A 24,403-nucleotide genomic window follows, 5' to 3' on the forward strand; every position below is an offset into this window, starting at 1 on the left:
GAGAAGGATCATGAACGTATTTACGAAGCATTGATACGTGAAATACATCATGTATTTGCGCGTATTGTGGTGGCAATGCTACTCGGTAGGCAGTCTCTCCGATTCGGCTCAAAACTTCGAAGGGACCAACGAATCTGGGGCTGAGCTTCCCCTTCTTTCCAAAATGAAACACAATCTTGGTTGGAGAGACTTTGATAAAAACCTTATCTCAAACCTCAAAAGTGAGTTCTCTACGCCGCTGATCGGCGTAGCTCTTCTGTCGACTCTGAGCAGTCAGTAGCTTCTTTCTGATCATGTGGACCTGCTCAGTATAATGCTGCAACACAATGGGCGAGTCCAAGGTTCGCTCACCCACTTCACCCCAATGGATTGGTGATCGACAGGGTCGCCCGTACAAGGCTTCATACGGTGCCATCCCAATGCTAGCGTGGTGGCTATTATTATAAGCAAATTCAGCCAACGCTAGGTGGGAATCCCAATCACCTTTCCATTCCAGCATACAGGCTCTTAGCATATCTTCAAGAGTCTGTATGGTTCGTTCTGATTGCCCATCTGTTTGGGGATGGAATGCTGTACTGAACTTGAGTTTCGTCCCCAGGGCTATCTGAAGCTGCTCCCAAAAGTGAGAGGTGAACTTCGGGTCACGATCAGATATAATCAAAATCGGCACTCCATGGAGTCTAACGATTTCCCGAATGAAGATCTCTGCCAATCGTTCAGTTGAGTATCGAGTGTTGATTGGCAGGAAGTGAGCAGACTTGGTGAGTCTGTCCACGATCACCCATATCGAATCGTGTTGTCTCTTAGATCGAGGCAATCCAACGATGAAATCCATCGTAATGCCTTCCCATTTCCATTCTGGAATCTCGATCCGTTGCATCTTTCCACCAGGTCGCTGATGTTCGATCTTAACTTGCTGGCAGATCAAACACTTCGAGACAAACGTAGCCACATCACGCTTCATACCCTTCCACCAGTACTTTCTCTGTAAATCTCGGAACATCTTCGTACCCCCAGGGTGGATAGTATATTTGCTACTATGGGCCTCCTGGAGTACTTCCTGTCTTAGCTCAGGGTTATTTGGAACCCAAATTCTTTCTTCCATCCATATTCCTCCATCTTCTTTCAAATGGAAGAAAGTGTCATCTTTTTCAGCACGAGCTTTCAATTCCAAGTACTGGGGATCCTTGAACTATTCGGCTACGATGCGATCGAAGAACTCAATGTGGATCGTCAAACATGATATTTGGATTCTACCTGAATCAGCCAAAAATGGCTTCCACTTGACGAAATCCTCCATCAACTTCCATTGTCCAGTTAGGCTGGCCAGAGTGCCAACAGTCTTGCGACTAAGGGCATCTGCTACAACATTCGCCTTTCCAGGGTGATAGGAAAGCGTGAATTCATAGTCTTTGAGGAATTCCAGCCATCGCCGTTGCTGCATATTGAGTTCTTTTTGAGAAAAGAGGTATTTTAGGCTTTTATGGTCTGACATGACCTCAAATTTCTCTCCATAAAGGTAGTGTCGCCAAATTTTAAGTGCGAACACTACCGCGGCAAGCTCAAGATCGTGGGTTGGATAATTTTTCTCATGTACTCTCAACTGTCGTGACGCATAGGCGATTACTTTGCCATGCTGCATCAACACACAACCCAGACTTGTTCCTGAGGCATCGGTATATGCCACGAAGCCTCCCTGACCAGAAGGTAAGGTAAGGACAGGGGCAGTGGTAAGCCTCTGTTTGAGAACCTCAAAGCACTCCTTACACTGGTCAGTCCATTCAAACTTGACTCCCTTTTTAAGTAATTTCGTCATCGGTACGACGATTCGGGAGAAGTCTTGTATGAACTTCCGATAATATCCGGCAAGTCCAAGGAAGCTACGGACCTCAGTGATATTTTTTGGCTGCTTCCAGTCCATCACAGCTTCCACCTTCGCAGGATCCACTGCGATTCCATCTTTTGAGATCACATGACCAAGGAACATCACTTTATCTAGCCAGAATTCACATTTTGAAAACTTAGCATAGAGTTGGTTATCTTGAAGGGTTTTCAAGACGATTTTCAAGTGCTCCACGTGTTGTTCCTTGTTCTCAGAATATACGAGAATGTCATCAATAAAGACGATGACAAAGCTATCCAAATATGGTCTGAATATCCAGTTCATTAGATCCATAAAGGCAGCAGGCGCATTAGTGAGTCCGAAGGGCATTACTACGAACTCATAATGGCCATATCTCGTTCTGAAGGCAGTCTTAGGTATATCCTCTTCCTTTACTCTGAGTTGATGGTACCCTGACCTGAGGTCGATCTTGGAGAACACCCTCGCTGTTCTGAGTTGATCGAATAAGTCCTCAATCCGAGGCAACGGGTACTTATTTTTAACAGTTGCCTGGTTAAGCATCCGATAATCGATGCATAACCGAAGGGATCCATCCTTCTTCTTTACAAACAGCACTAGGGCTCCCCACGGTGACACACTAGAACGGATGAACCCTTGTTCCATCAGTTCTTCCAACTGACACTTCAACTCACTGAGTTCAGCTGGCGCCATTCGATACGGGGCTTTGGATATCGGCGCTGTTCCAGGTAAGGATTGAATTCCAAATTCAACCTCACGAAGTGGCGGAAGTCCTGGCAATTCCTCAGGAAATACATTGGGAAACTCCCGTACCACTTCCAAACTCTCAAGGGGTTGGTCGTTGGATCTTTCCACCGAGAGACTCAACAGGAAGGCCACACAACCCTTCCTAAGGTATTTTTGTACCTTAAGTGCTGATATGAGCCTTTTCTGTGGAACTGGTTTGGATAACTGGTACTCCATCTTAGGCAATCCGGGTCGAGATAGAATCACTCTGCCCTCGCGGCACAGAATCTTGGCATTATTCTGAGCCAACCAATTCATTCCCAGAATGACATCGTACTGTATCATATCGATCAGGATGGCGTCAGTAGGCAAGTGTTGCCCTGCTATCTCAATATCCCAATTTTTCACACACCGGATACATTTGGTGCGTGAACCCAACGGGTTATATACTTCGATCATTTTATCAATCGGTTGCACCGAGGCGTGAAGTTGTTCAGTGAAATCGTTAGAGATGAACGTATGAGTAGCATCACAATCAAACAAGACGTAAGCTGCATGTCCATTAACAGGTACGGTGCCTTCAATCAGGTCACCATTTTCGACTTGTTCAGTCGTTACAGCGTATACACGACCTGCAGCAGGCCTTTGTTCTATTCTAGATAGAGGTCGTTGAAACTGAGAACGTTGTGGCGCTGGTCGAGAGGGTCCGGCAGATCCGACATTACTCCTCTGTTCATCTGCAGCCTTCTTGGCGCAATCCCTTATAAAGTGGCCCATCTTGCCACAATACAAGCACCCACCAATGTCACGAGGACATGGCTTTCCAGGGTGGTTCATACGACACCTTGGGCAGCTAAAGTTGGACTGCTAACCATTCAGAGTTGGGTTCTGTCTTGGCCTCACGACTTGCTGAGTGTTGTTCCCTCCTTGAAACTTCTTCTTTTGAAAGGTCTGTCGTGAACCCTGGCCACTTGGGAACGTCCTTTTACGATTCCCACCATTCACTATGGGCTTCTTTGCTATGATCACTTTAGATCGCGCCCAATCCTCTTGGATTTTTGAAGCCGCTGCTACCGCAGCCTGAAAAGTCGAAGGCATGCTTGTTATCACTCGAGATCGCAGCCCTAAGCACCGACCATTCACATATTTGTCGGCCCTTTCTTGGTCTGTTTCGAACAATCGAGAACAGTAGCGCTCTAGATTCTGAAATTTGGTGGTATAGTCCATTAGACTCATACCGCCCTGTTCCAACTCCAGAAACTCCATCTTTTTCTTGTTTCTGGAATGCAACGGGAAGTAGTTATCCATAAAAGTCCTCCGAAAGTCAGTCCAAGGAATGACTTTGACTTGTGAGAACTGGATAAGTTTAGTGGTATCCCACCACTTTCGTGCATTGTCTTTCAACCGATACGTGCCAAAGTTGGTCTTCTTTTCTTCTGGTACTCCCAGTACTGAGAAGGCACGTTCTGTCTCTTCGATCCAACTCTCCGCGAGCTCAGGATCGGCTCTGCCAATCAAAACTGGCGGGTCAAGCTTGAGGAACTTCTCATAAGTCACTCCTTCCAGGTGCTTGTTTCGTGGTGCGACTAGTTCTGGCCTCGTTTCACCGATGGCTGTAACCAGGTTGTTGAGTGTCTCCAACAGGAATCCTTGCGTGTGGGACTCCTCGCTTGGTATGGTTCTCCTCGTCGTAGGAGCCATTTATCTATGCACACACAAGCACTTGTTTTTAGTTTCTCAATGTATATATGGAAGTAAAAAGCTTTATTTACTTAATATACATCATATTTACACAAGCATCGCCTTAAACAAAACGTCACGCCGCACTGGCAGACTTTAGGCGTTGAGAAACTGTATACATGAGTCTACTGACTCCAAAACATCACCAGTCTCTTTAAGACCTGGATTTCTTTGATGAAGACGAACTCAAAAAGGTCCATCTATTGCCACATGGCCTTGGAGCAGGCACTACTAGCTTTGGCTTGGGCGACACTTCCGCACTAGCAAGCGAATATTGGGGATATATGAGGGACTCCAGTCCACTTTCCCAGTCAGCAAGATCAAGACTCTGGGAGTCTGGAATAATGATCGGCGAACAGAAAGAATCCCCTCTTTTGTTCCTGTCGTTTAAGCTCGGCGTATGTGATGCCGGATGGTAGCTTGGCGAGTGATAGACCTCCGCAGGGAAGTTCAAATCAAAATCCCTCAACCTTGGTAATTCATCAGAAGATGTTGGGGTATGGTTGCTCCCAACACTAGAGTGATGCGCGAAGTCTCATCCCTGAGACCCTTTGAAGCCCGCCGACCCATATCGGCGGTATATTTCCTTTGGCACTCGTTGGCAGAATGCCCATCTTCGCCACAGTATTGGCAGTCTTCGACTTCATACGGGCATATCCACTCATCGTGCATGACCTTGCAGCGATAGCAGTATCCACGCGAGTCATGAGTTGCCATCTATACAAAGATGCACCCAGATCAGAACAAAAATATAAAAATATATACTTACAGAGCGATATCGAGACCATGACGGATCTTGAACCAGGTTTCTCAGACTCATGCTTTGATACCATTTCTGTAACGCCCCGGATTTCCAAAACGAAGCTAAGTTAAAATTTTCATGAATTTCTTTTTTTTTTCTTTGCAGCGGAATTTAGAAAAGCTTTTAGCAGCGGAATCAGACGATAATGATTCGTCAGTTTTAGAAAACTCTGAGCACGTTGCAGGTATGTGGCCAAGCAACTCATTGACCACCAAAGTGTTCCATTTTATCGAAAGCACATGTTTATTACAATACTACTGCTTAGAAAAGCAGTGAAGTTTCAATAAAAGGAAGCAGTACAACTCTGTCTAGAGAAACCCTGGAACTTGATGCCGCCTTGCTCCGCATATCGCCACGCAGGTCCAACACCTGAAATCCCCATTAAATGGGGTCAGAGCCACTGATGGATTGGTAAGCATGCAGTCATACATCCATTCAACTCAAATACAATAATGACCACTCAGGGTCGCAATGCGCAATAACGACGCTCAAGCCTCCAAGACTTAGCGTATATCGCAAGAGCCTCCTCAGGGCTATGAGTTGAGCATCCGCTCAAGTCCTCATGACTTAGAGCACGCCTTTTCAGGGCTGTGATTTAAATAACCGCTTAAGTCTCCACGACTTAGCCATGACCTCTTTCGGGTCTCAAGTGATGTCTAGCTCAAGTCTTCATACTTGGCACATCCGTATCTCACGCATCTAAGGACAACTCCTCGAGCTTCGCTTAGTCGTGCGGATACAACACGTGGTCTGCCAGTCTTACAATTACTTAGACAGAATCTGTATGCCATTTAGGCAGCCCGTGCTTTCAGCACTACGGGAGTGTGTACCCGACCCCATTCAGTCCGCCCCAACACAGTCATTACTGAGGGGATACCCCGAACATGATTTTCAACTGCGGGGTATGTGCGACCTTAAGTCTTATTCATATGCATGCAAAACACCGCTCTTGGCACTTCGGCCACCACGAGCATCACACCTCTTTGGGTGAAAACAACACACTCTGGCTCTTCGGCCCTTACGAGTCTGGTTGTGTAACCGTTCTCAATGAGCATGCATATGACTCGATCTAAATAGATCGGCTACTCGGTGTATTTTTACGCGACGAGTACAAACCTAGCCAAGGCGCAACCTCTACTCCGGCTCAGCGGCCCTTACGAGCATAGTGCCCTTGTAGGCACAAGGATACGAGCCGATCTGGCATCGTTCCATCAACGGACATCATTATGCCGTTCCATTGGTTCCGGCAGCTCTTCTGCCGACCATTTCGTCAGCACCTCCCCTGCTCTATCGGTAGCGGTGCGACGAACCCTTCTGTAAGACCCGCAATTTTTCAGAAAATATCTGAATAAAATTCATGAGGCATTTACCGGTAAAAATAGCATTTCTTCTTAGAATACGAAACGAATCAATTCCTGTGAGCCAGTTATACTTAGGATATTCGTCGAATCGCGAATATATGCCCAAACACTCTGGAAGCCATAACTTCCTACCTGAACGAAATCAAAGGATTCCTGCGAGCCAATTTTTTTAGTTACGTCAATACAAAGGGAATGGCGTACTCAGATTTTTTCGGAAAAAAATCACCGAAAACCCGAAATTCTTGCGGGACCCATGAAAATATTGGTGGGACCCACAGGAATATTCCTCAGAAAATATCTGGTGGGACCCACAAAAATATCCCATGGAAATATCCAAGTGGGTCCCACTCCAAGGAACCTCTTGGAATTTCCGGAATAGCCAAGGGTAAAAAGGAGATTCTGAAACTTGGGGCCCAAGTTTCAGAATCTATAAATAAAGGAGCCCCCCTCTCTTTAAAAATCGCCAACCCCTCTCTCTCTCCTCCTTTCCCAAACCTCCCCTACCTAGCCTAGCCCACCTGAGCCAACCTGACCTGGTCTGAGCCTGCCTGACTGAGCCTGAGCCTGCTTGACCTGGTCCTAACCCACCTGACCTAGGTCTGAACCTACTTGACCTAAGTCTGAACCCAGTTGACTTGACTTGAACCTGGTTTGGTTCAAAGTCAAAGTCCAAGTCCTTTTTCGTCCAAAGTTCGAAGTTGATCCTTTTTCGAAGTCGAGCCTCGTTCGAAGCATTTGAAGCAATCAGAGTCGTTTCTTCCACGATTTGAAGTAAGTTCGCTTCATTAAACCATCTCTCTCAAGTATTTGATTGTTTGTATATAGCATATACTTTCTGAAGTAGTATCTTGCTTTAGTTCTTGGTTGAGCCCTCTAGGACGCTTCGGTGTTCACGCGCTCGCCTCGTAACTATCGTCGGATATATATGTTCGAATACGCAGTATATGCGTTCTTCAAAATAGTATCTCACCCTAGTTCTTGGTTGAGCCCTCTAGGACACTTCGGTGTTCACTCGCTCGCCTCGTAACTATCGTTGGATACAAATCTAGGTGTATATCTGCTGATACTGCCGACGCGTCTTATATCGCACAGGCCATGTAATTTACCTTTGCCGTCGCGTCGTATGATGGCAAGGCTCCCTGCTTTCTGTACTTCCGATTACTGCACTTCCGATTATGCATTTACTTACGCCGTCGCGTCGAACGATGCCAAGGCTCCTGCTTTTTGCAATGTATTTACTTACGCCGTCGCGTCAAACGATGCCAAGGCTTCTGCTTTGTTATATATGTAGAATATTTCGTTCAGTTACACACCCTGAACAATAGTATATGCATTTCCTTTACGCCGCCGCTGTATAAAGCACAGGCTTCTGCTTATATTACATATATGGCGCGTAAGTGAGCGTTCAAATGGAGATCAACTCCAAAATCGCCCATGCGATTCCCTTACCGCTCCTCGTACAAGATTCTGCTTGACGAATGAACCCCCTATTGGAAAGGCTTCGCCTTTTGGCAAAATGCTCTTTACGTAAAGACTAAATCAATTACGTATGGCCTGGCTATGGCCCAAGGTTCCTACAACCTTGATGGATGCAAAGTACGCACAACGGTGCGCATCCATTTCCCGAGTTAAGCGTAGCGATTTCCCACCAAAGAGGGGAGATGCCGCTGAAATGGATAAAAGAAAACGCACGCTTTCTCCGTTAAAGAGAGGAAGTGCTGCTGAAATTCCTGAAGGAGCTAAGAATGGCTCAGAAAGAACGTAGCAGAAGTGCTACTTGTTATCATCGCAAAATTTTAACTTTTGCAAATCAAACTGACCTTTGAAAAAGTTTTTGAAAATAACTCGCCTTCGTTTTTTAAAATGCAGGAAAATTCCGAAGAATGGGACTCGCCTGTCGGTACGAGGTTCAACTGTTCCTGCCACCTTTAACAGTGGTAATTGAACCAAGGATCAATCTTATGCTCTACTCTATTCAACTTGTCTAAATCATATTCTAATTTCTAAATGCACATAGAATCAGGCATGTGCTATGAATTTTCAGAAAATGCACATTTGAAAACATGATGTTTGCTTTGAATGATTGAAATATTCAGAAAATGTAAATTTTGGAAATGATATCACATGAGAAATCGTGAAATGGGATTTGAAATATTCTTCTGAGAGAAATAAAAATCGATTTTGAGAAATCCTAGACATTTGGTGAAAATCGATTCTGAGTCTTGGTTTCTCTGAATTCAAACTTTGAAATTGAAATTCTAACTTAGAAAATTTGAATTTGGAACTTGGGAAATACTTGAAATATCCTTTGAAATTCAATGTCTTTGGGAAAATCGATTTTGCTATAAGACTTAGGAGATTTTGAGAAAATGAACTTATTTGAATTGAAATTTGAATTGGAATTGGCAAATGCTTGAAATGAATGAATATGATTTTGAGGAATTGAGAAATACTTCTTGTATTTTTGAGAAATGCAGTGCATTTTTGAAGTTAGCCTAAGAGTGTAGGCTGAATGTGGCTAATGTAAAGATTATAAATCTGAGTATCATTCGTATTCTGACTATGGCCATAAATACAAATTCCACCAAGTTTATAAACTTCATAGAAGCTGGTGCATGTGCCATTCGTGTAGACCATGGTGAATTTGTAAAAATATGCATGAATCATCATCCATCACACATTAACATGATAAAAATAAACTATATGCAATGCAACCTAATCTATGCAGGAAATGTAAATTCTTATTCCAAAGTTTAATTACAAATTACATCACTATTGAAAATTAAATACATGAAAAATAAAGTCTTCAATGCACCTGCAAAACTAGAAAACTTGGTTAATGAATATATGTTGGCTTTTCTAGATTTATCCAACAATATCAGGAAATTGTTGGATTTTGCTAGATATAAGCCTCTTCCTTGATTCTCTTAAATAAAAATGATAAAGTATGAAATAAAATTGAATAAATATGAAAGAGAAGATATGGAATTTCGAAATTGGGGTCAAAATGACCAAAATACCCCTAATAACAAGACTATGGCCTTGAAATTAGGGTTTTTAGAAAGATATTTTGATAAAATGCAAATTTTGAAATTTGAATGGAATAAACTCAAACCAAATATGCTATGACATGATTAAAAATATGAAATTAGGGTTAGGGATTTCGAAATTTAGGTCAAATGACCAAATTGCCCCCGATAGCAAGACTATGGCCTTGAAATCAGGGTTTTCAAAAAGAGATTTTGGTAAAAACTTAGGTTTTATGCACTAAATGAAATCAAATGAGCACAAAATTAAACCTAAAGTATCCTAAGATGCTTATGAATATAATAAAACCCTAAAAATATATGCTTATGCACGAAAATCCAATAATATCACAAAAACTGTGATTTTAGCAGTGTTTTTGGATCTTTCAGGAACCCGGTTTTGCAATTTGCTTGATTCAGCCATCAAATGGATTCCAAAATCCATAAAAATTGGTACTTGCACTTGTTATAACCCTAATGTCGAATTGGAATTATAAAAATAATTTTTTGACATTAAATTAATCCGAAAATTGCATTAAACCCTAAAAATATGCTATTTTTTACCTAATTCACCAACCAGTTTCAATACAAGACTTGAATCAGTGGTCAAATCTCCATAGAAATTTATGAAATTTTACAGAGACTAACTAGGAATAAAAACAGAGATTTCCCAATTTACAGATCGGAAAAATAATCTCCGGTTAGGGAGAAACCCTTCCGGCAATCTGAGCTAAAATATATCACTTTTAACGGGGATTAAAACAGCTATTACAGATTGAAAATACAGGAATAAATAGAAATCATAAACAAAATTTTTTGAAATTTTAGTGGTGAACAGTAGATAGAAAAATAACAATACTCACTTTTTACAGATATAAAATCAGATCTGTGGTTTGGGATTTATGACTAACACAAGTCTGATTAGGGTTTTGGTAAACCCTAACGAGTTTTAAAATTAAAAACAGATTCTCTAAAAAGGGAAAAATACTAAACAGTGATCAAAAAATCCGAAAATTTCCCAGAAGACAGATCTATTCAATGTTAATCCATAGCACTTTACAGATCTAAAATCGGATATAAGATGAGAGAAATATCATCACAGCAAGTTACCTTCTTGATTTTAACCACGATTTTAAAGCTTTAAAAACCCGATTTGATGTCTGATTTTTTAGCAGGGTTCCCGAGATCCAAAACCTCTGATTTTTCTACAGTAACTCAATAACTCATTCATGCACCACATATAAAAAAATCAGAAATAAATAATGAGAACTTCCATCCTAAATAACATTATCTTTACTGTTCTAAACCTAAAACACACAGAAATTTAAGAAACTTGAAAAACCATGCATTAACTAATGTAAATAAATAAAATAAACCATAAAACAATAAATAAAAATTATTTCTATGCTATAGAACGTAAAACAAACATGAATAAACCATGAAAATAAATTAAAAATAGGGAATCAATGGCTGGAATTTGATATCACCTTTAAAACATAGATTTAACCCATTAAAAAGGGTAAATCATATATTTTATTGGTTAATAATGCAAAGAATCATGTTAAAATCAATTCTAATGGATTAAAATCTCTGTAAATCATCAAAAACAGGGTTAGATCACCTTCTTGGAGTGTTCTTGCTGATTCTTGATGGTTCTTGAGGTTGAATCCATGGTTAATCCATGAAGGGGATGACACCAATGGCTAAAATTGATTTAAAACATGAAAAAGTATTAAATAAAACTAAAAATCATTAAAAATATTACCTTGGTGCTTGCAGCTGCAATGGAGGAAGGTGGAGGTTCTGGAGAGGAGAGAGAGGCCACGAAAATTTGAGAGAAAAGAGCCCTCCTTTTGGCCCTCCTTAGGTCCCTTTTTATAGTTTTTCAAAAAGTCACTTAATTAGGGTTAATTAAGAGGTTTTTCATTTTTTAGGACTCTTTCTAATAAATCCACTAAAGGCAACGATTTTTTGTGGTTTTCTAACCTAGGTGGGACTCTAATTAATCCCTAATTAGCCCCTAACTAAACCTAGAAAACCCCCAAATGTGATGCCACTTGGCATCTTTCACATTTGGGTTTTTAAAACACCTTTAAAAACATTTAAAAACACTAGTTTTAAAAACTAATTTTCAAAATGAGTTTTCAAAATGGTTTTGACTCTTCTAAACCTCTAACACTAACCAAGACATCAACTAACCTTAGTCTAGCCCTGACTTACTCGAATATGGCGCCACCCCGAGTGGGCCCTACTTGAGTTTTTCAAAAAGTGATTTTAAAACTTGAAATTGAAGGAGTTTTCAAAAGATTTTCAAAAGTAAACTTAAAATTAGGATTTTTGAAATGGCATAAGGTCCTAACTGAGTTAGAATTCCTCTGGATATGGTGCCAACTGAGTGGGCCCACATCGAATTTTGAACATTTTTGAAATAAACACTGAAAATGGCTTTAAAAAAGGGTTAAAATTGACATTTGAAATTCAAGATCTTTGAAAATAGGGTCTCAAGCGAACTGGAACTCCGGGTTAGAGTCCTGAACCCTTAGGACTCTGAGATTTTAGATTTTAAAAGCCAAATGAAAGAATTTTCAAAAGATTTTATCAAGAAATGATGAAATAAGTCAGAAAACACAGTCAGGGTTAGACTCTCAACTCGACCGAACTCTAAAATAGAATCCTGAACTAACTGGACTCTGTAAAATAACCTAAATTTCAAAAACAAACGAAAAAAATTAAAAATGGAAGTAAAACAGACTTCAAAACAGACTCCTGACCGGATCAGGTCTCTGAGACAGAGTCCTGATCGGACTTAAACTTTCAAAATTTTGAGAAATTTGATGAATAGAGGAATTCAGAAGCGACACCACCTCAATGGGTCTCATCTGTGAATTGAAATCGATTAAAATTTGAATTTGAAATGAATCCAGATTGTTTCCTTGAGAAAATATTTCGAAATATAAAGTCCTGGGGTTGGAAAATGACAGAGTATTGAATAAAAACCCAGGTTTTGAAATTGATAAAAGCTTTAAAATTCAAATCTGGATTGAATGTTTTGAAATAGAAGTGCTGGATCTCGAAAATGAGATGCAATGTCATGCAATGCTATGCAATGACATGCAATGATATGCTGAATTCATGCAATGATAAGCAATGACACATGAAATCGATGAATACTGAATGAGGAGGAAAATTTGGGGTGTTTACACTACCCAGTTATGGAACGCCTTCTACGATGTAGAAAGGTTCGTCGCACCACTGCCGGTAGAGCAAAGAAGGTGTTGACAGAATGGTTGGCAGAAGAGCTGCCAGAACCAGTTAAGTGGCACAATAATGTCCTTTGTTGGAACGATGTCAGAATGACTCGTCTCCCTGACACCTGCAAGGGCATCATACTTGTAAGAGCCGTTGCGCCAAAGTAGTGGTAGCGCCTTGACAAGGTCCTGAGCTCGTTGCGTAAAAATACGCCGAGTAACCGATCCGTAGAGATCGAGTCATGTGCATGCTCATTGAGAATTATCAGACAACCAGACTCGTAAGGGCCGCTGAGCCGGAGTGTGTTGTTTCCACCGAAAGAGGTGAAGTGCTCGTCAAGGCCGAAGTGTCTAGAGCAGAGTTAAGCATGCATATGAATAAAACCTTTGTTCCACGGTGAAAACCGTGTGGTTGATTGGGGTCGGGTACATACTTCTCAAAGGCTGCCCTATAGGCATGCAATGTTCGTCAAGTAATTGTAAGACCGGCAGGCCCCTTTCAGAATTTCTCACCGAGGAAGACGGTGATGGCGCAGCCTTGAGTGACATATATTTCACCCGAACCTGATAGAGTTCATTGATGGCCTTCGTCACTCAGAGGTATGGAGGTCGTGGTTATCCTTAAATATCTAAGGATTGAACCCAACTACTGCAGTAGCAGAATGCATTCGGATACCTACTAAGGATCTCTTCCGGTATGCTGTACCGTCCTACTAGGGGGATGGGGTCAACAGGCCTCTGGGGTATCTAAAATACATAGAATAATCAACCCCCAGATCGTCGCGTTGTCGCCCAGATATGAGTCCCCTAAGCCCAGGGGGAGGTGCAATTATCGAAACAAAGCATTAGCTTAGGTACAACGCTACTTTGAATGTATGAGTGGATGACGTTGTTGAGTCAGTCCTGCATAACCTTTGTGAAGGTGTCATGGTCGGTATACTATTGGACCGATTGAGAAAGAAGCCCATTGATATCCGTACGACTAAAAGAAGCTCGGAGAGCTGTCCTTAGATTCGTAGGATACGGATGTGCCAAGCATAAAGGCTTGAGCTAGACATCCATTCGTGACTCTGAGGAAGTCAAGGCTAAGTCGTAGAGACTTAAGAGGTTATTCTAACTCACAGCCCTGAAGAGGCTTATGCGAAGTCATGAAGACTTGCGTGGATGTTCAACTCATAGCCCTGATGAGGCTTTTACGATATACGCTAAGTCATGGAGGCTTGAGCGTCGTATTACGAACTGCGACCCTGAGTGGTCTATGCATTTACTTGAGTTGAATAGATAGGTGTTTGCCTACTTACCAGACCATCAGTGGTTCTGACCCCGTTTAATGGGGATTTCAGGTGTTGAACCTGTGTGGCGATATGCGGAGCAAGGCGGCATCAAGTTCCAGGGTTTCTCTAGACAGAGTTGTACTGCTTCCTTTTTATTGAACCTACACTGCTTTTTCTAAGCAGTAGTGTTGTAATAAACATGTGGTTTTAGATAAAATGGAACACTTTGGTGGTCAATGAGTTGCTTGGCCACATACCTCCAACGTGCTCGGAGTTTTCTAAAACTGACGACTCATTATCGTCTGATTCCGCTGCTAAAAGCTTTTGTAAGTTCCGCTGCAAAGAAAAAAAAAAAAAAAAATTCATGAAAATTTTTAACTTAGCTTTGTTTTGGAAATCCGGGGCGTTACACCTTCTACGTTTGTAGAAGGCAATACATGAACCGGGTAGCACTCTGCTATATGTTAGAGTATCCTGCTACGTTCTTTCTGAGCTATTCTTAGCTTCTTCAGAAATTTTAGCAGCACTTCCTCTCTTTTACGGAGAAAGCGTGCGTTTTTTTTATCCATTTCAGCGGCATCTCCCCTCTTTGGTAGGAAATCGCCACGCTTAATTCGGGGAAATGGATGTGCACCGTTGTGCGTACTTTGCATCCATCAAGGTTGCAGGAACCCTGGGCCATAGTCAGGCCATACGTAATTGACTTAGTTTTTACGTAAAGAGCATTTTGCCAAAAAGTGAAGCCTTTCCAATAGGGGCTTCATTCGTCAAGCAGAATCTTTAAGGAGGAGCGGTCAGGGAATCGCATTGGCGATTTGGAGTTTGATCTCCATTTAAACGCTCATTTATGCGCTATATATATAGTATAAGCAGAAGCCTGTGCTTTATACAGCGGCGGCGTAAAGAAATGCATATACTATTGTTCAGGGTGTGTAACTGAACGAAATATTCTACATATATAACAAAACAGAAGCCTTGGCATCGTTCGACGCGATGGCGTAAGTAAATACATTGCAGAAAGCAGGAGCCTTGGCATCGTTCGACGCGACGGCGTAAATAAATGCATAATCGGAAGTACAGAAAACATGGAGCCTTGGCATCATACGACGCGACGGCAAAGGTAAATTACATAGCCTGTGCGATATAACACGCGTCGGCAGAATCAACAGATATACACCTAGATCCGTATCCAACGATAGTTACGAGGCGAGCGGGTGAACACCGAAGTGTTCTGAGGGGCTCAACCAAGAACTAGGGCGAGATACCATTTTAAAAACGCATATACTGCGTATTTGAACATAGATATATCCGACGATAGTTCCGAGATGAGCGGGTGAACACCGAAGTGTCCAAAAAGGCTCAATCAAGAACTAAAGCAAGATACTACTTCAGAAAGTATATTCTATATACAAACAATCAAATACTTGAGAGAGATGGATCAACGAAGCGAACTTACTTCAAATCGTTGAAGAAACGGCTCCGGGTTGCTTCTTTGGCTTCGAGCCTTCCTTCGAGAGGTCAGACTAAGTCAGATGAAGCTGACTTAGTTGAGAAAGAGGTAGAGCAGGTCAAGCTACTCAACCTAAGTGGTTTGAACTAAACAAGGTTCGATCCAAGTCAACTGGGTTCAGCAGGTTCGAACTCAGCTCAAGTAGGCTAAGTCTGGGTTCAGAAACCCAAACCGGAATCAGGACCAAAAAGGACTTTCACTTTGACTTTAAACCAACTAGGTTCAAGTCAAGTCAACTGGGTTTGGACCAGGTCAAGTGGGTTCAGACCCAGGTCAGGTGGGTGAGGACCAGGTCAGGCAGGCTCAGACCAGGTCAGGTGGGCTCAGGTGGGCTAGGCTAGGTAGGGAAGGTTTAGGAGAGAGAGAGAAGGCAAGAGAGAGAGGGGGTCGATTTTTATGAGAAGAGAGAGAGTGGGGAGGGCTATTTATAGCCCAAGCCCACCTCCTCTTGGGTTTTTCCATGCCCCTTTTACCCCTTGGCTTCTTTTAAATTCCTGGAGGTTCCTTTTGAGGTGGGGCCCACAAGATATTTCCATAGGATATTTTGTGGGTCCCACAAGATATTTTCTGAGGAATATTTCTGTGGGTCCCACCAATATTTCTGTGGGTCCCGCAAGAATTTCCAAGGTTCGCTCACCCACTTCACCCCAATGGATTGGTGATCGACAGGGTCGCCCGTACAAGGCTTCATACGGTGCCATCCCAATGCTAGCGTGGTGGCTATTATTATAAGCAAATTCAGCCAACGCTAGGTGGGAATCCCAATCACCTTTCCATTCCAGCATACAGGCTCTTAGCATATCTTCAAGAGTCTGTATGGTTCGTTCTGATTGCCCATCTGTTTGGGGATGGAATGCTGTACTGAACTTGAGTTTCGTCCCCAGGGTTCTCTGAAGCTGCTCCCAAAAGTGAGAGGTGAACTTCGGGTCACGATCAGATATAATCGAAATCGGCACTCCATGGAGTCTAACGATTTCCCGAATGTAGATCTCTGCCAATCGTTCAGTTGAGTATCGAGTGTTGATTGGCAGAAAGTGAGCAGACTTGGTGAGTCTGTCCACGATCACCCATATCGAATCGTGTTGTCTCTTAGATCGAGGCAATCCAATGATGAAATCCATCGTAATGCCTTCCCATTTCCATTCTGGAATCTCGATCCGTTGCATCTTTCTACCAGGTCGCTGATGTTCGATCTTAACTTGCTGGCAGATCAAACACTTCGAGACAAACGTAGCCACATCACGCTTCATACCCTTCCACAAGTACTTTCTCTGTAAATATCGGAACATCTTTGTACCCCCAGGGTGGATAGTATATTTGCTACTATGGGCCTCCTGGAGTACTTCCTGTCTTAGCTCAGGGTTATTTGGAACCCAAATTCTTTCTTCCATCCATATTCCTCCATCTTCTTTCAAATGGAAGAAAGTGTCATCTTTTTCAGCACGAGCTTTCAATTCCAAGTACTGGGGATCCTTGAACTGTTCGGCTACGATGCGATCGAGGAACTCAATGTGGATCGTCAAACATGACATTTGGATTCTACCTGAATCAGCCAAAAATGGCTTCCACTTGACGAAATCCTCCATCAACTTCCATTGTCCAGTTAGGCTGGCCAGAGTGCCAACAGTCTTGCGACTAAGGGCATCTGCTACAACATTCTCCTTTCCAGGGTGATAGGAAAGCGTGAATTCATAGTCTTTGAGGAATTCCAGCCATCGCCGTTGCCGCATATTGAGTTCTTTTTGAGAAAAGAGGTATTTTAGGCTTTTATGGTCCGACATGACCTCAAATTTCTCTCCATAAAGGTAGTGTCGCCAAATTTTAAGTGCGAACACTACCGCGGCAAGCTCAAGATCGTGGGTTGGATAATTTTTCTCATGGACTCTCAACTGTCGTGATGCATAGGCGATTACTTTGCCATGCTGCATCAACACACAACCCAGACCTGTTCCTGAGGCATCGGTATATGCCACGAAGCCTCCCTGACCAGAAGGTAAGGTAAGGACAGGGGCAGTGGTAAGCCTCTGTTTGAGAACCTCAAAGCACTCCTTACACTGGTCAGTCCATTCAAACTTGACTCCCTTTTTAAGTAATTTCGTCATCGGTACGACGATTCGGGAGAAGTCTTGTATGAACTTCCGATAATATCCGGCAAGTCCCACGAAGCTACGGACCTCAGTGATATTTTCTGGCTGCTTCCAGTCCATCACAGCTTCCACCTTCGCAGGATCCACTGCGATTCCATCTTTTGAGATCACATGACCAAGGAACATCACTTTATCTAGCCAGAATTCACATTTTGAAAACTTAGCATAGAGTTGGTTATCTTGAAGGGTTTTCAAGACGATTTTCAAGTGCTCCACGTGTTGTTCCTTGTTCTCAGAATATACGAGAATGTCATCAATAAAGACGATGACAAAGCTATCCAAATATGGTCTGAATATCCGGTTCATTAGATCCATAAAGGCAGCAGGCGCATTAGTGAGTCCGAAGGGCATTACTACGAACTCATAATGGCCATATCTCGTTCTGAAGGCAGTCTTAGGTATATCATCTTCCTTTACTCTGAGTTGATGGTACCCTGACCTGAGGTCGATCTTGGAGAACACCCTCGTTGTTCTGAGTTGATCGAATAAGTCCTCAATCCGAGGCAACGGGTACTTATTTTTAACAGTTGCCTGGTTAAGCATCCGATAATCGATGCATAACCGAAGGGATCCATCCTTCTTCTTTACAAACAGCACTGGGGCTCCCCACGGTGACACACTAGGACAGATGAACCCTTGTTCCATCAGTTCTTCCAACTGACACTTCAACTCACTAAGTTCAGCTGGCGCCATTCGATACGGGGCTTTGGATATCGGCGCTGTTCCAGGTAAGGATTGAATTCCAAATTCAATCTCACGAAGTGGAGGAAGTCCTGGCAATTCCTTAGGAAATACATTGGAAAACTCCCGTACCACTTCCAAACTCTCAAGGGGTTGGTCGTTGGATCTTTCCACCGAGAGACTCAACAGGAAGGCCACACAACCCTTCCTAAGGTATTTTTGTACCTTAAGTGCTGATATGAGCCTTTTCTGTGGAACTGGTTTGGATAACCGGTACTCCATCTTAGGCAATCCGGGTCGAGATAGAATCACTCTGCCCTCGCGGCACAGAATCTTGGCATTATTCTGAGCCAACCAATTCATTCCTATAATGACATCGTACTGTATCATATCGATCAGGATGGCGTCAGTAGGCAAGTGTTGCCCTGCTATCTCAATATCCAAATTTTTCACACACCGGATACATTTGGTGCGTGAACCCAACGGGTTATATACTTCGATCATTTTATCAATCGGTTGCACCGAGGCGTGGAGTTGTTCAGTGAAATCGTCAGAGATGAACGTATTAGTAGCACCACAATCAAACAAGACGTAAGCTGCATGTCCATTAACAGGTACGGTGCCTTCAATCAGGTCACCATTTTCGACTTGTTCAGTCGTTACAGCGTATACACGACCTGCAGCAGGCCTTTGTTCTATTCTAGATGGAGGTCGTTGAAACTGAGAATGTTGTGGCGCTGGTTGAGAGAGTCCGGCAGATCCGGCATTACTCCTCTGTTCATTTGCAGCCTTCTTGGCGCAATCCCTTATAAAGTGGCCCATCTTGCCACAATACAAGCACCCACCAATGTCACGAGGACATGGCTTTTCAGGGTGGTTCATACGACACCTTGGGCATCTGAAGTTGGACTGCTGACCATTCAGAGTTGGGTTCTGTCTTGGCCTCACGACTTGCTGAGTGTTGTTCCCTCCTTGGAACTTCTTCTTTTGAAAGGGTTGTCGTGAACCCTGGCCACTTGGGAACGTCCTTTTACGATTCCCACCATTCACTATGGGCTTCTTTGCTATGATCACTTTAGATCGCGCCCAATCCTCTTGGATTTTTGAAGCCGCTGCTACCGCAGCCTGAAAAGTCGAAGGCATGCTTGTTATCACTCGAGATCGCAGCCCTTCGCGCAGACCATTCACATATTTGTCGGCCCTTTCTTGGTCTGTTTCGAACAATCGAGAGCAGTAGCGCTCTAGATTCTGAAATTTGGTGGTATAGTCCATTAGACTCATACCGCCCTGTTCCAACTCCAGAAACTCCATCTTTTTCTTGTTTCTGGAATGCAACGGGAAGTAGTTATCCATAAAAGTCCTCTGAAAGTCAGTCCAAGGAATGACTTCGACTTGTGAGAACTGGATAAGTTTAGTGGTATCCCACCACTTCCGTGCATTGTCTTTCAACCGATACGTGCCAAAGTTGGTCTTCTTTTGCTCTGGTACTCCCAGTACTGAGAAGGCACGTTCTATCTCTTCAATCCAACTCTCCGCGAGCTCAGGATCGGCTCTGCCAATGAAAACTGGCGGGTCAAGCTTGAGGAACTTCTCATAAGTCACTCCTCCCAGGTGCTTGTTTCGTGGTGCGACTAGTTCTGGCCTCGTTTCACGGATGGCTGTAACCAGGTTGTTGAGTGTATCCAACAGGAATCCTTGCGTATGGGACTCCTCGCTTGGTATGGTTCTCCTCGTCGTAGGAGCCATTTATCTATGCACACACAAGCACTTGTTTTTAGTTTCTCAATGTATATATGGAAGTAAAAAGCTTTATTTACTTAATATACATCATATTTACACAAGCATCGCCTTAAACAAAACGTCACGCCGCACTGGCAGACTTTAGGTGTTGAGAAACTATATACATGAGTCTATTGACTCCAAAACATCACCAGTCTCTTTAAGACCTGGATTTCTTTGATGAAGACGAACTCAAAAAGGTCCATCTATTGCCACATGGCCTTGTAGCAGGCACTACTAGCTTTGGCTTGGGCGGCACTTCCGCACTAGCAAGCGAATATTGGGGATATATGAGGGACTCCAGTCCACTTTCCCAGTCAGCAAGATCAAGACTCTGGGAGTCTGGAATAATGATCGGCGAACAGAAAGAATCCCCTCTTTTGTTCCTGCCGTTTAAGCTCGGCGTATGTGATGCCGGATGGTAGCTTGGCGAGTGATAGACCTCCGCAGGGAAGTTCAAATCAAAATCCCTCAACCTTGGTAATTCATCAGAAGATGTTGGGGTATGGTTGCTCCCAACACTAGAGTGATGCGGTCCACTGACACGCGAAGTCTCATCCCTGAGACCCTTTAAAGCCTGCCGACCCATATCGGCGGTATATTTCCTTTGGCACTCGTTGGCAGAATGCCCATCTTCGCCACAGTATTGGCAGTCTTGGACTTCATACGGGCATATCCACTCATCGTGCATGACCTTGCAGCGATAGCAGTATCCACGCGAGTCATGAGTTGCCATCTATGCAAAGATGCACCCAGATCAGAACAAAAATATAAAAACATATATTTACAGTGCGATATCGAGACCATGACGGATCTTGAACCAGGTTTCTCAGACTCATGCTTTGATACCATTTCTGTAACGCCCTGGATTTCCAAAACGAAGCTAAGTTAAAATTTTCATGAATTTCTTTTTTTTTTCTTTGCAGCGGAATTTAGAAAAGCTTTTAGCAGCGGAATCAGACGATAATGAGTCGTCAGTTTTAGAAAACTCTGAGCACGTTGCAGGTATGTGGCCAAGCAACTCATTGACCACCAAAGTGTTCCATTTTATCGAAAGCACATGTTTATTACAATACTACTGCTTAGAAAAGTAGTGAAGGTTCAATAAAAGGAAGCAGTACAACTCTGTCTAGAGAAACCCTGGAACTTGATGCCGCCTTGCTCCGCATATCGCCACGCAGGTCCAACACCTGAAATCCCCATTAAACGGGGTCAGAACCACTAATGGTCTGGTAAGCATGCAGTCATACATCCATTCAACTCAAATACAATAATGACCACTCAGGGTCGCAATGCGCAATAACGACGCTCAAGCCTCCAAGACTTAGCGTATATCACAAGAGCCTCCTCAGGGCTATGAGTTGAGCATCCGCTCAAGTCCTCATGACTTAGAGCAAGCCTTTTCAGGGCTGTGATTTAAATAACCGCTTAAGTCTCCACGACTTAGCCATGACCTCTTTCGGGTCTCAAGTGATGTCTAGCTCAAGTCTTCATACTTGGCACATCCGTATCTCACGCATCTAAGGACAACTCCTCGAGCTTCGCTTAGTCGTGCGGATACAACACGGGTCTTTGCCCAGTCGGTCCAGTAGTATACCGAACATGACACCTTCACAAAGGTTATGCAGGACTGACTCAACACGTCATCCACTCATACATTCAAAGCATCGTTGTACCTAGAACTAATGCATTGTTTGATAATTAACCGCTCCCGCCTTTGGTACGCAGGTAGAGCTATTGTCCGGGCATCAACGCGACGTTCTGGGGGTTGATTATTCTATGTATTTTAGATACCCCAGAGGCCTGTTGACCCTATCCATAGTAGGGCAGTGTGTTTCAACTGGGAGAACCCTACTAGGCCCATATTCGGATGCATCCTCTACTTGCAGTAGTTGGGTTCAATCCTTAGATCTTAAGGATAACCACGACCCCAAAACCCATGAGTGACTGAGGCCATCGTGGACTCTATCAGGTCCAAAGTAAAATACATGTCACTCAAGGCTGTATCATCACTGTCATTCCACAGTGAGCATAATTCCTGAAGGGGTCTGCCAGTCTTACAATTACTTAGACAGAATCTGCATGCCATTTAGGCAGCCCGTGCTTTCAGCACTACGGGAGTGTGTACCCAACCCCATTCAGTCCGCCCCAACACAGTCATTACTGAGGGGGTACCCCTAACACGATTTTCAACCGCAGGGTATGTGCGACCTTAAGTCTTATTCATATGCATGCAGAACATCGCTCTTGGCACTTCGGCCACCACGAGCATCACACCTCTTTGGGTGGAAACAACACACTCTGGCTCTTCGGCCCTTACGAGTCTGGTTGTGTAACCGTTCTCAATGAGCATGCATATGACTCGATCTAAATAGATCGGCTACTCGGTGTATTTTTACGCGACGAGTACAAACCTAGCCAAGGCGCAACCTCTACTCCTGCTCAGCGGCCCTTACGAGCAAGGTGCCCTTGTAGGCACAAGGATACGAGCCGATCTGGCATCGTTCCATCAACGGACATCATTATGTCGTTCCATTGGTTTCGACAGCTCTTCTGCCGACCATTTCGTCAGCACCTCCCCTGCTCTATCGGTAGCGGTGTGACGAACCCTTCTACGTTTGTAGAAGGCAATACATGAACCGGGTAGCACTCTGCTATATGTCAGAGTATCCTGCTACGTTCTTTCTGAGCTATTCTTAGCTTCTTCAGAAATTTCAGCAGCACTTCCTCTCTTTTACGGAGAAAGCGTGCATTTTTTTTATCCATTTCAGCGGCATCTCCCCTCTTTGGTAAGAAATCGCCACACTTAATTCAGGGAAATGGATGTGCACCGTTGTGCGTACTTTGCATCCATCAAGGTTGCAGGAACCCTGGGCCATAGCCAGGCCATACATAATTGACTTAGTTTTTACGTAAAGAGCATTTTGCCAAAAAGTGAAGCCTTTCCAATAGGGGCTTCATTCGTCAAGCAGAATCTTGAACAAGGAGCGGTCAGGGAATCGCATTGGCGATTTGGAGTTTGATCTCCATTTGAACGTTCATTTATACGCTATATATGTAGTACAAGCAGAAGCCTGTGCTTTATACAACGGCGGCGTAAAGAAATGCATATACTATTGTTCAGGGTGTGTAACTGAACGAAATATTCTACATATATAACAAAACAGAAGCCTTGGCATCGTTCGACGCGACGGCGTAAGTAAGTACATTGCAGAAAGCAGGAGCCTTGGCATCGTTCGACGCGACGGCGTAAATAAATGCATAATCGGAAGTGCAGTAATCGGAAGTGCAGAAAACAGGGAGCATTGGCATCATACAACGCGACGGCAAAGGTAAATTACATAGCCTGTGCGATATAAGACGCGTCGACAGAATCAACAGATATACACCTAGATCCGTATTCAACGATAGTTACGAGGCGAGCGGGTGAACACCGAAGTGTTCTGAAGGGCTCAACCAAGAACTAGGGCGAGATACCATTTTAAAAACGCATATACTGCGTATTTGAACATAGATATATCCGACGATAGTTCCGAGACGAGCGGGTGAACACCGAAGTGTCCAAAAAGGGCTCAATCAAGAACTAAAGCAAGATACTACTTCGGAAAGTATATTCTATATACAAACAATCAAATACTTGAGAGAGATGGATCAACGAAGCGAACTTACTTCAAATCGTGGAAGAAACGGCTCCGGGTTGCTTCTTTGGCTTCGAGCCTTCCTTCGAGAGGTCAGACTAAGTCAGATGAAGCTGACTTAGTTGAGAAAGAGGTAGAGCAGGTCAAGCTACTCAACCTAAGTGGTTTGAACCAAACAAGGTTCGATCCAAGTCAACTGGGTTCAGCAGGTTCGAACTCAGCTCAAGTAGGCTAAGTCTGGGTTCAGAAACCCAAACCGGAATCAGGACCAAAAAGGACTTTGACTTTGACTTTAAACCCAACTAGGTTCAAGTCAAGTCAACTGGGTTTGGACCAGGTCAAGTGGGTTCAGACCCAGGTCAGGTCGGTTAGGACCAGGTCAGGCAGGCTCAGGCTAAGTCAGGCCGGCTCAGACCAGGTCAGGTGGGCTCAGGTGGGCTAGGCTAGGTAGGGGAGGTTTAGGAGAGAGAGAGAAGGCAAGAGAGAGAGGGGGTCGATTTTTATGAGAAGAGAGAGAGTGGGGAGGGCTATTTATAGCCCAAGCCCACCTCCTCTTGGGTTTTTCCATGCCCCTTCTACCCCCTTGGCTTCTTTTTAATTCCAAGAGGTT

This window comes from Nuphar pumila, chromosome 12, assembly GCF_984573655.1.
Source record: "Nuphar pumila chromosome 12, dmNupPumi1.hap1.1, whole genome shotgun sequence".
In the NCBI taxonomy this organism is placed as follows: domain Eukaryota; kingdom Viridiplantae; phylum Streptophyta; class Magnoliopsida; order Nymphaeales; family Nymphaeaceae; genus Nuphar; species Nuphar pumila.